Below are 12,356 nucleotides of genomic sequence, written 5' to 3'. Positions count from 1 at the left end.
TGCAAAGAGAGGAAAGGGAGAAGATCCTGAAAGGGATATCTTCAAAAGAAGGTACCCCTGACAAAGGTTTAGATACCTTTGCAATATCAATGAGGAAAAGTCAGATAGCTGCAAGATGGACTATGACACAGGAATATCTCAGTTTTGAATCAAAGATTTCAGATAGGCCAAAATAGAGAGAGCAGGAGGTGAAAAATAGGTATAACCCTTTCCTAGTAACTAACGAGGCAAAACAAGTCTACTTGTCTTTATATGTCTCTCTGTTGTGTCTGACTTCTGGGACAATGAGATGATCTGAAGTAAATGAGCAAAGAAAAAAGGTTTATGGGCCAATAATGGAACTGGAGAAGACTGCCTGTGATTCTGGTGGTGTTAATGTCCACATAAAATTTTACCAAGAAGAGGATCAGTAAAGCAATGTTATCACATACCCCTGGATTTACTAATCTTCCATGTAAGACTAGATTAGTCTTGCACAGAAGTGCCAGTGTAAGAGTATGATGGCAGCACGCCATGCATATTAATGAGGGCACGCTGCCTCAACTCTAAAGCTTACACGGATCATGGATGAGTTTAGGGGGCGTGTCAGACTGCCGAGCAGTCCAAATATCCATGCCCTTGCAACGAAGAAATGCCTCAACTTCACATTTAAATGAGCGAGTCCGCTCACATGTGTACAGTGTAACACTACACTCCCCCATAAGTTAAACAACTAACAGAATAAAAAATAAAAATAATTTTTTTTTTATCTTCTGATATAGCTGTGGTGGTGGTGCTGCGGTAGCGTTGTCGCCTCACAGTAAGAAGTCCTGTTTGATTCTCAGCTAGAGTGTCTTCTGTGTGGAGACATGCGTGAATAGGCGTACCTTCATTGAAGGTTGTGCGTCAGAGCTGGCAACTCGGCATGTAAAAATCTACTGACAATCATTAGCGGACCGGAGTTCCGCTGTGGCGACCCCTAACCGGGAAATGCCGAAAGATACAACATCTTCTGATATAGCTGCGTGGATTTGCCCATTGCTTAGCTACAGTTACAGCAGCTTAGACACCAGAAGAGGATAACAAGAAAAAATATGCAAATTAAGCAACATAGCAATAGCGTAGCAGTTAGAGGTTTCACACAAAGAGGAGGCATTTCCGGTTCGAGTCCCACTACTGCACGTTCCATTTTCTGTGGGAAATCTGTATACAAAAACATTTCCTGACAATTTGCTGTGTATAAGTTTTGTAAAAAGCATTGAAATGTTAAATTTAGTAGGGCATGAATTATATATATATATGAAATGTTTATGCATTCTGAGGCATGAGTACCTTATTTTAAGCAATATAAAGTACCGCTAACCACATGTTACCAGCATTAAGCATATTTAAATACATTTGTGCATAGCTGCGCTATGCTAAGGAGGAGTAACACAGGTTCTCCGCACGTTACTGCTGATTACCTTCGTGCAACTCCGCGCTAACCAGCTCAACATCGGGCAAAGTCGGGTAAACACGTTCACACCTGCTTTACTGTTCCTTAACCAGTCAGTTCTTCCCAGCAAGAAAATAAAAAGCAGTGACAGGGCTCGAACTCAGGATACTGTGCACTATAGTCACAGTACTTAACCACTAAGCCATGATAACATTTCATAAACATGCACTTTCAACAGAGACATATCTATCAAAGGGATTTTAAACATTGCCAACATCAGCTAAGCAGGTGTGCCCACAGCTGAGCTTATCCAAAACTGGCCAGTCACAAATAGGTGCGGGAAATGAGGCATATTTAATCTCCACAGGCGGGAATACTTGCTATAACTGGTTGTAGCTTCCTTCTGTAGTCAGCATGGCTGGTGTAGGTGAAGGCACACTGTTTAGAGCACAACGCTGGGGCATCCAGGAGTCCAAAATTATGGTTTGGCTCCTCGTCCACAAACATGAGGAAAGACTCCTGCAGGGCCAGTACCAGGGTACACAATATAAAACAGAGGCCTGGAACAGTCTTGCTAGTGATCTCACCAGTGCCACTGGTGTTCCTCGGACTGGTGAGCAGGTCAGGCACCATTATTCTGACTTGAAGCGGCGTAGGGGTGATGAACTGGACCGGTGGATCCAGGAAACCCATACGATGTCTAATGCCCCACTACTGAGTAAGTAGCCATTGTATTAAGTAGTTAAGAATTGCCATGCTTGTCTATACTATGGATAGGTATGTCTCAATATCACTGCATTTACTTCACAGCTGCAGGTGACCGGGCTATGAACCTGCAAGCCCATGAAGATAGGCTGCAAAGGCTGCATCATGAGGCAGGTTAGTAATTATTCTGCATGTACTGTTATATAAAATAAATGAGAGAGCCTTCAAAATGTCTTTTAACCCAATAAATAAAGGTGTAATAATCATTTAATAAATGTATGGTTCATGGAGTGCGTCTGTCATTTTCTTTGATATGTTGTTGTACTGATGCATTCTACAAATAGTAGTGTTGTATTAAATAGTGTCAACCCACACTTGGGTAGGCCCGTATAACATGGATGAAGGGAGTGCCAGTAGCTTGTATGCATATTTACAGCCCTCAACTGTTGGTTCATGCCCAGCATGTACAGGTTAATCTGGCACATGAGTAGCTTGGTATTGTGTTCCCCAGAAATGTCAGTGTGCTGCCAGAAATGTAGGGAGCTGTCAACATATATCTGATACTTTCACCTGCACATATGTAGATAATTATATGAAAGTAGAGCTGTTAGTGTACCATCTTAGCAGTAGTGTGTGTGAGCAATTCTCAAAATATGTTGCAGTAACATCTGCATCTTGGACAGTTTGTATGTAAGATACAGCTCATGTATATAATGATCTAGCAAAATCCACTTGCACAATATAAGGACATTGGATAGTGTAATAATACATGTAAGGGACATATAACTGCAGTTAATAGGAATGTAGTGAAAACTAGAAGGATATATAAGTTGTTAATTGAGCTGTCTTGTTCCAGCCTACTGTATGTGCATAAAAAATGCAATTCCACACCTCAATTGGTATGTCTAATCTCAAAACATTTGTTGGGACACATGTCCTATTGGTTTATAAATATTTGCATTTATTTCTATGCATGTGCCCTGTTAAAATACCACAATATTGGTGGCCTGTTGCCATCAGTTAAACCTGCATTCTGTTGTAATGTCCACTATTGTTCCATATATGCATGTGTTATGCTTGCTTTTCAACTGTTGAAAATCTGGTGTGTTGGGTTAATGGTAATACTTCTGCATGCTGTTATAACTAATTGGGAATGCTGTTGACTGTTACTAACTCATATCTTTATTAAGCTCTACAAAACATAGTTCATATGGGAAGGCCGGTCCCAGCGAACCCACCTGTCCCACCTCAGCTGGCCATGACACCTGGCACCAGCAGATCCGGTGCCCAGCCTGGGACCTCCTCCTCCGTTGGCCCTGTGCCACCTTTGGGTGGAAGCGCAGCAGGGGATGGGGCTCTGTCCCCCCGTGCAAGCATGGGCGGAGAGGCACCTATCACCCTTCGTAGGGTCCGGGCTGTGGTGCATAGAGAGAGTGAACGTTCTGTTGCAGAACCTCTACGCCAGCTTGAGGCCCGAGTGGCACAACTCACGGGTCAGCCTGCCCCTCCTACACAGCCCCCAGCGCAGCCACCTTCTGGGCCGTGAAGGTGCAGTGGTGACTGCCCATGGGTGGGGACCTCAGTCCCACTGTTTCAATCTGGAGGCTCATGGGCTTGCGATTTCCAAACATCCCTCCCCGTCAAAGGTGTTCACCCACCACTTGTGTCATATACCGCCCCTGTATGCATCTTGTTTGTCTTGTCTGTTTACCTCTCCAACCTACCTCCCCAAATATACCTACTTCCTCTACCCCACATTCCACTCTCACCTGAAAAAAAATAAAGGCAATCTGTTCCCAAAAAAAAAATATTACACCCCATACATATCTGCTCATTTTGCACACATATCCACTGGACACATGAAATGTTATTTAATTGGCATTACAACATACTTTGTTGCCCTCACCCCTCTCTCAGGGGTTGAAGGGTTCATATCTACCTCCAAATTTATTGCATATGCACAGCTGTTGCTGTTGAAGAAATGGGCAGCTATGGATCTTTCCTACACCTGTCCTGCCCATCCAGAGCTATTTTCCATACTGTCTTTCCCTCTTTGTGCCCCCTTTTCACCACTTTCCTATCTCCCCATTTTTCTTTACTTTCAAAGAAATTAGCGCGGAGGTGAACGGGAGTAGGCACTATTAAGCAGTAGTGAGTGGGTTTGCACTTGGCTAAACAATGCGAGGCATTGCGCAAACCTGCTTACAACTGCTTAAAAGAGCCTTAGTCACTCTGTATGTGAGGGCCCTTGTTCTGCTCAGGAACAAAATAAAACACCTCTGTAAGTCTCGAACCCCGGACCTTGCACACCCTACACAACATGAAGTACCAGTAAGCCACGGTAGATATATATTACGTTGGTGCTTAAATAAATATATCCTGCATCAGAATGAGTGAATGTAAAGGAAAAGTAGGAATACCATACCACACAACTTGTTCTGTGGATGTTGACCAACAGTTGTTGTGGGATTACATTGCATGACTGTGATAAGAAAAGCAGCCATTCCAGCAGGAAATAATGTTACACCATCACCTTACAACCCCACACAGTATCACAGCAGGACAAACACTGGCATATCTGTTTAGGCAAGGCAGAAACACAGAGGCATATTGGCCTTTCTGCTGCTACACACTGTGCAAATAGCGTTGGAAGGAGTTTTGGAAACATACCCTTGTGTAGGAATAAAACACTGAAATACAAATGGATGCAGCCATGTACTGGTAGCAACCAACTGTAAGAATGCCATTGCTCTATTGGTGAAAAGACCTGTGTGGTGCACAGACAAAAAATAACAGGCTATTCTCTGGCTATCATGTGGATAGGTCCACAGGTGGGAGTTACACAGACAGACTACATTCCTTGATAAAGTAACATGTTCACAACAACCCTGTAAGTCCAGCAAGATAAAATGCACACAATACTACTTACGCTCTCCGTACTTCTGCAGCCCTACCCAAATGTAAAATTTACCTGTGTGTGCAGGGTCTACCAAGGATGTAGGTAAGCATGCTCACTGTACTGATATGAGTCCAGTTTTTCTGAGTAGCTTGTGCTAATGTCAACACTAAAAAAAGCACAAAATGTTTAGAACTGTGTAAGTGAATATTCACAGTATAGCAGTTCACAAACAATTCTTGTGCTAAAGGAATACATCTCTATAACTAGCTTTGTATGGCAGTTAATTGTAACAGTTGAAAAGAAAGTACATCTTTCCATGTATCTTGGGGTAGCATTTTGAGGGATGAGTACATTTCTACACTGACAGTGGGTACTGGAAGCAGCAACATTAGGTCTGAGTACAAAATGTAAATCTCTGGCTACACACCTGGCTTCTGATATAATAACTATTCCAACCTTCTGTCTTAAACAATGATGTCCATACCAAACAAGGATGATCTCCATCTTAGAAAGCTGAAAGGGCCACGCCTACATGAGTCAGCAATTTATAGTACTGGGTAAATGAAGTGATTACTACACAGCAGGATGCATGCAATTAGCAAATGGTGGGCACTAATTGGTGCAGAGGCCATCACATGCTCATGTGCAATTCCTACAAAAGCAGGCTGCAGTCTATGCCAACAAACTCAATCACTCTATTGCAGAGACTGACCGAGAGAGACAGAGAGAGAGAAAGAGAAAAGGAAAAATAAATATTACCAAATTATACAAAGGAAAGGTATGTGACACATATGTATTTACTGGCATGTAGTAGATGTTATTGAAGAATAGTCTACATAATGTGAAACATTCCTATGTGGCAGTAGTACTTCTTTCTGCACAGATGTTCTGCTTAACTACTGCTATGGGCAATACTGTGTTTACCTGTGGGCAGTGGGACGTACCTGTGAAATGTGTAGCTCAGCATTAAATGTCAAAGATCTGATCCATGTTATCTGTGTTCTGTACAGTAGTGTGGCCAATGGCTGTTTGGGGGATTAGTGCTGACATTATATAAACATGGGTGTGACAGGACAACACATGCATGATAGTCATATTAAAGTGTAGCTTAGCACTGGCAAGTGCTGTAGCAGTGTAGTATGATTCTCTAGCATCTGTTGCCATATATACCCCCCCCTAATGTTGGTCTGTGTTCATATGTGACACCTTTTTGTGTTGCAGCAAGGCCCAACAGTTCAGCTGTGAGGTCCAGGGAGACAGTGTGGACCATGTGTGTGTATGCCACACACATACAGAGACATATATATGTGTCATATATATTCACATCTGTATATGTGCATAGAGCAGGGGACATATTGCAACTGTTTGCGAAGGGGGGATATATATGTTGATGAAGGTTAGTATGCGCATATTTGTTTTGTAGGTTGTAGTGAGTGACAAACAAGACAGCATACAGTGCTGGTATATGAAGTGGTGGTTAAGCACTGTGGGTGGTTCGTTCAGTTTGCAATGTTGAAGCCAGTAAGGCCTGCTAAAGCTACCTGGGCTGTGAACACCTTCAATGCATTTATCCCAAGACTGTGCAATGTTATTACATCACTGTACACCTTACATCCTTTGTATAATTGATATTCTCACTATGAAAGGTGAATTGTATATGTGCCTATATATATATATATATATATATATATATATATATATATATATATGTGTGTAGACAAATGGATGTGTAAATGTATATACACACACACACACACACACATATATATATATATATATATATATATATATACACACACACACACACACACACCTATGTCTACTTGTTGCAATAGATTCTCTGTACTGTTGACTGACTGTGATGTTCAACATGTTTGTGAATACGTCAAAGATATGTATCTGTGGGATAGCTTACTGGGAAACTGTTTATTTTATGGTATTCTGGGTCCTTGCTTTGATCCTAGCAAAACCTGTGTATTCTGTTGTTAGGCAGAACAAGTGCTATTGCATACAGTGTGATTAAGTCCCTTGGTTTTAACTAGGGTGTGTCATTAGAGGCTAGAGCACTACATCTATGATTGTTGATTGGTACCGATCTTGAAAGCAAATCCTGTGTGTACTGTAGTACTAATTGAAGCTCTGGACCTGTACAGCAAAGTATGATTTATGTCCACATTGCTTGCATCTACTGTTTTGTGTGGTCCCTGTATTCATCACATATTACATTTCTCAATATTAAGGTTGTGTAAGTACTTACACACAGTACTGTATAGTGTACACACTGAAAGCTTATGTGTGGTAATACATATAACTGTGTATCTAGCAACATTCATAGTGCACTACAGCAGTGTGTGACCTATATTCCCAATTGTGCACATATTTTGGCCACGGGTTTGGCGTTAACAAGTTGTGTGGTATAATATTAATATATTTACTGGTCCTTACACTGATTGTGATGGATGATATATTTCTTTACACATCAGCTTGATGTATATCTGCTGTGGCTAGGTGGTGCATCATGTTGCATACAGTGTGTCAGGTACTCTTTTATAGCTTATATAGTGATTTTATTTTGTTGCTTTGCAGAACATGGTTCATTGGATAGAGAGTGAGCAAGGCGCTTTCAAGCAGTTGTGGGGTGAGCAGTGATAAGTGGCAGTTACAGTGTTTCACTCTCGGTTAGCGTATAGGTTGCTAAACTTTCATAAGCTGTGCTTACCCTTCTGAAAACCCACTTGCAACTGCTGAAATGTGCCTTATTCCCTCTGTAGCCCCTGACCTTTGTTTTGGCTAGTAACAAAATGAAAAGCATTTACTAGGAAAAAACCCACAACCATTCACATCACAGCATAAGTGATTTGCCACTAAGCCAACTCAGATGTACATATCATTTATGTATTCACAAACATAACATCCAGTGCAATCATATAACACTACAGAAAATGTACTCCAACATGTAGATGTATGTGTGTGAGTAATTATTGTAATCTGTGCTCAGGTACAACATATTGTATTATGTATGTAAGTATATGTGTATATATATATATATATATATATATATATATATATATATATATAGCAGTTCAGTGATATCTGTACTGTATAATGATGTTAAATGTGCCATATGACTTGCTTATATTTTTGTATTTATGTCTTCCAGGGATCATGGCCTACCACAGGAACCCAACGTACAGTAGGGCTGAAGATGATATCATCACTAGCATTATGATTCAGCACTACCATTTACTGTTTTCACGAACCAGCCAGGACCAGCAGGAGCATACTGCAATGTGGCAAGATCCTGTCCGCAGGGTCAATGAGGTAGGCCTGCATAACCGCACATATGAGCGGGTGCGCCACCACTGCAGTGATCTTTTCCGACACGTCCATCAGCGTGCCGCTGCTGTGTGTACAGAACAGCTTGCAACAGGGGGTGGTGTTAGTATCCATCCCCCCCTCACCAGAGTGGAGGAGCTGCTCATGAACCTGGTGGCATCTGCCCAACAACAACAGCAGCAGACTACTGTTATCTGTATTGGTAGATCATGCATATGTGAGATGTGGAGTGTGTCGTTCAAAAATGTGGAGCCTGTTGTGCAATACTGATCATTTGGAACATAAGCTGTAGCCCTGTGAATGTAAACTGTTGTTGTACTGTAAGATTGCAAATGCACAGTAGCAATGCCACAGTTGTGGCCACTGACAAACTGTCTCATCTCTATGTAGGTACCTCTGAGGTGACGTCAAGGCAGTGGACAGATGCTAGTGAGTGTGTTCTACATTTGTTATTGGAAATAAAAAGTGCATGTCATAGTTAAGGTGTAAGCCATGTACACATATAACACACCTACCCATAATGCATGCTGTGCATGTTTGGTGTAAGAGCACTCACATCTCATAATGTGATTAGCAGCCTCAAACACATGCAATATCCAGACCATCTCAAAGAAATGTGGCTAGACTGTAGTGACCATTGGATAGGCACAGTTGATACTCAAAATGCACATAACATACACATCTATGTCATACACAGATCATTTTAACATGCTTCATATAAAGGATTCCCAAACCCTCTATAATGACACACTACGGTATCCAAAATCTCATCCACACATTACACAGAATATACCTAAGGAGTAGAGGCCTATCCTAACACTTTGCAACACACTACACAGTCATGGCAGGGAATGCTCCTTATTGGCCTCCTTACAAAATCACATAACTGGTTGTGAAATGGTGAATTTAGCCAAGGTAGTACAGTTCTGACACAGCATGATTTGTGCTGGTTTGTGAAATATTTGTAGCCTTGAGTGACCCCTTGATGCCTCATGATGATGGCCTATGGTACTATACCCCATCCAGTTATTGTAACCACAGTACTACACATAACTGTTATTGCTACACACCATAATGATGTGTGTGTGCACACATATGCACCTCTAAACAGTATGCATACCAATCACCATTTACACAACTGACACATATATGTCTTGTGATGCTATTGAGTGACTAGGTCATATGACAGTTATTGGGTATGTGTAGTGTTTAAATATGCAGTCGTGTTTTAGCATGCCATGTCATGGATGAGACTGGCATGTCCACAATATGATCTACACTCACCATAAGTACTGTACATTGGGTATGTGGCCGAATGGTATTCTATCAGTTATCCATGCACCACTGATGATGTGTGAATACTCATCATGCATGTGCTAAAAACGTGTCCACAATTATTTGCTAAAGACACAGAGGCTGTGATCAGCATTGGATACATATCTGACACACAGATGAACAACCAGCAATGGTATGTACACCTGTGAGTTATGGTGCACAGTACATCACAGGGTTATGAATACCTGCACAGCAATGTTGTGTCCATGTATGCATTGTGTTCCAGGGGGAGGGCCATCACCAAATCACAAAACACATGCATCAAAGCCATGTATACTGTTAGTAACAAGGATTGACTACACTTGTACTGCATGCTGTTGAGCAACACGTCTTGCATGCTGACAGGTGTGATATGACTGTTTAGCTTGTAATACTGTACTCCACCATCACCTGCTATTGTGTATGTTCTGTGATTGCTGGTGTTGTGTGTGTCTGCTTTCAGGAGGAGTGTAGTTTTGTGTGTGTGTATGTGGTCTGAAGTCATGTTCAGGTCTTAAAGTGTGTTTCCTGTTTTCCTCTCACAGGTGGCGAGGTGGGGCTTGTTCAGTACAGCAGGGAACCTGATGTCACTGACACAGACAGTGATCATGAGGATAGGTGTGTTGAGGCACAGGCAGGTTTGTCAGGGTCTGTTGCTGGGCCACAAATTGACAGTACACAAGTCTCCACCCCATCCATGCACACAGTCATACTGCCTGTACATCCATCATCACCATTGCCCTTAGCTGAGGGACAGTGTATGGTTGGCACTGGCCACGACAGTGTGGTATCTATGGCACAAGTGTCAGGACACAGCAGCCATAGCCAAATGTCTGGAACGTTACCACATAAGCAGATGCTCAGGGGTTCTCATCAGAGCACTGCTGGTCATCATGCCCCTGGCCGTGCCACACCTCTTTCTACCACATGCATGTTCCAGGCTGTCATGGAGGCACAGACATGAATGGAGCAGTACACCAGACAGGGGCTAAGGGCACAGAGGGCTCATTACACCTCTGTAAATGACAGTATCCATGACTTAGCAGGTGCCATACGTAACTACACTGAGGTCATTGATAGACATTGGGGTGAGACATTGGATGTCATCCACAATGTCATGTACATGTGTCAGGACAGTGCGGGACAGTTGAGACGTCAACGTGGATGTATGCCAGCAACATCACCGCTGGAGGTCACCGTGGACGTCCAGCAAGTCACAGTCGCTCCCGTAGTGCCAGTACCAGCCCCAGCAATGTTGGGGGGGGCTCTCCATAGACAGTCCTAGCAGACCATGTGCACGTGGCTCTGGCCAGTCCCAGCATGGACCTGGATCCAGTGGACATTTGTCAACTTCTGAGGATAGTACCCAATCTGGATTAGTACCTGATATTGTCTGTAGCACCCCTGCCAGGCACAGGTTGCATATCTGTGGCCAGAGACGGTGATCTGTAAAGCCTGCCAGGTACAGTCTGTAGCTGCCTCACAAATCCCCATATATGGCAGCCACATGGTGGAACTGTGTGCATGCAAGCACACACACATAAACCAGAAACCTAGGGCAAACACATACCCGCACGCATGACATCAACATTGGCCCATAACAGTATTCATGGCCCTCACACACACATGTTGATTTTATGGCTCAGTGTAGGCCTCTGGCAAGCCAACAACACACCCTGTGCATATGATGAAACCTGTGCCACCTCCTGTCATCTGTAACATTGATGCAGGAACAGGCTAACATGGTACTGATGCACAGGCTGACTTTAATAAAGTACAGCAATGGTTGGATGTGTAGCATGTTGTCAGCAGTAAAGTGTAATGATATCCTTGAAGGTGTAGCTGAGCAGGCATGATGCATTAAAGCTGTAATTAGCAATGTTGTATTGTTTTCACCAGTGTTTATTCCAATTGTGTTTTGTTTGCCCATGTGCCACTTGACTGATGTGTGTAGTTGTGTCAGCATGCATTATACAGTAGACAGTAAGTGTGGGGTGTGTGCAACACAGGTTTACAGGTGTCCATTTGTGAACATGGTGGAGGTGCATTGTCTGCATGTACATGCATATTGGACACATGGGCAGGGTGCCATGCCCTGTATTGGCCAGTGTTAATACTCCATAGTGTCTATTGGTGGCCAGTATGCATTGTACTACACACATTTTGGAACTTGAGTACACGTGTGTGTATGACATGGGTTGACCCTGTGCTGTGGGTGATGCTATTGTTGCTATCTCTCATTGGTTTGCATTACTAAGGTTAACACTGTCCCAGCTGCATAATCCTTTAGTAATGCACACTGTTCACCTACAGGTTTGCATGGGCCGTGCTATCACAAACATAAGAAATACTCACTTATACAGTAAAAGTACATTAGTCTCATGGACCCCTGCCATAAACTAAATATATAATAGAAGGTGTGAAGTTTTACCAAAAAAGAGTTGCATACCAAGAAGGGATAACCTTTCTGGTCAGTATCACTGGGAAAATACAAGTCCTCATTAATCATACAAGGCAAGCTTTAAAATACAAATTGGCAAGGATTCCAAAGACAACACTAAAGCTTTCTTTAGTGTTTATAATCTAGAGGGGAAATCTCAGATCGTGTCAGAGTTAATGTAAATGGTCACAAAGTACGCTTATCTGAATGACATTGCCAATATCTTGTTGGACAGTTTGAATGCAGAT

The sequence above is a fragment of the Protopterus annectens genome, chromosome 1.part2, assembly GCF_019279795.1.
Source record: "Protopterus annectens isolate FY-2018-M chromosome 1.part2, PAN1.0, whole genome shotgun sequence".
Taxonomy (NCBI): domain Eukaryota; kingdom Metazoa; phylum Chordata; order Ceratodontiformes; family Protopteridae; genus Protopterus; species Protopterus annectens.
This window is presented reverse-complemented; position numbering follows the sequence as displayed.